The sequence below is a fragment of the Arachis hypogaea genome, chromosome 4, assembly GCF_003086295.3.
Source record: "Arachis hypogaea cultivar Tifrunner chromosome 4, arahy.Tifrunner.gnm2.J5K5, whole genome shotgun sequence".
NCBI classification, from domain to species: Eukaryota; Viridiplantae; Streptophyta; class Magnoliopsida; order Fabales; family Fabaceae; genus Arachis; species Arachis hypogaea.
Genome location: NC_092039.1, coordinates 89,243,400 through 89,244,640, shown reverse-complemented (window position 1 = coordinate 89,244,640; position 1,241 = coordinate 89,243,400).

The window sequence follows — 1,241 nt, the reverse complement described above, 5'->3', positions numbered from 1 at the left end:
AAGATTGAACTAGTAATTTTGCAATTAAATATTTTTTAATAATGTTTGTTCATCACAAAAATTAATTTGGAGTTTTCCAAACTCATCAATCTCCCCCTTGATGACAAACATTATTAAAATTGAAATGGAAAGAAATTAAAGATTAGAGTACAAGTACTCCCTTTGAGGATTGAATTTCTTCCCTTACAAAATGTCTCATGGCTCCCCCTTAATATGTGCTACTTTTACCAAGGGAAGCATAACCTGTAAATTTTAATCAAGCTCCAAAATAACAATGTTATTCAACATATTTATTTGAGAATGTTGAATGCTTGATTTATGAGCAGAGTTTGGTGATAATCAAAACTCATTTGTTATCATAATTGATTTTCTGCTCAAACATTAAAAATTACAGTCTTCAAAAAATCTAAACATTTTCCTGTTCAACATATCAAAGCAAAATAACATGAAGGAAAATATTTGTAGAGCAAAATAAGGCAGTTTTGGATATTTTAAACAATTTACAGGCACTGCCAAAGAATATATATTCAAAGCAATAAGTCTATCAATAATTAATCAACCGCCAGGCATAAAGATCAAGCATAATTATTAACCAGATGCCAAAACAGAATTGACAAGAAATGATAAACCAAATGCAGTTGAGACAATGCAGATATTATCAGCAACTAATATGCATTTTCGAACAAGGGAGATCATGAATTTTCAAATTTGAAAATTTCATCCCTGTTCTTATCTTCTTCTCATCCCCTGTTTTTCTTAGTTTCCAATTTCAATTTTGAAAACTTACTCCCCCTTTTGTCATCATGGGGATACCTGCACAAGATATGAACAACACAGCAAAATATCCATAACAAAATATCAAGAGTATATCAAAGTATCACAGAGCAGAGAGTTTGAAGTTACGCTCATACAACAACAAACAAAAGAAAAGATTGAGCCTACTTGAGCCAATATCAAACAAAATTAAACAACAGCCATCAATCATCTGAAAGGTTGAATTCTGAACCAGAATCCGCTTCAAAGTTTCCTGTCCCCATTTCCTCATCAAAATTCTTTATCATGAAGCCAACTCTATCATGACATTTCTTCCAAGCCCTTTCCTGTTCTTGCTCCAATTTTCTGGCAGTCTTGTGGGATTTGAACATCAGTTTTGACATGTTGCGCATCTCATTCAGAACCTCTCGGATTGATGCATTAACATTTGAGGGCTCAGGATGGCTCTCAAGATCACTGAGAGATGG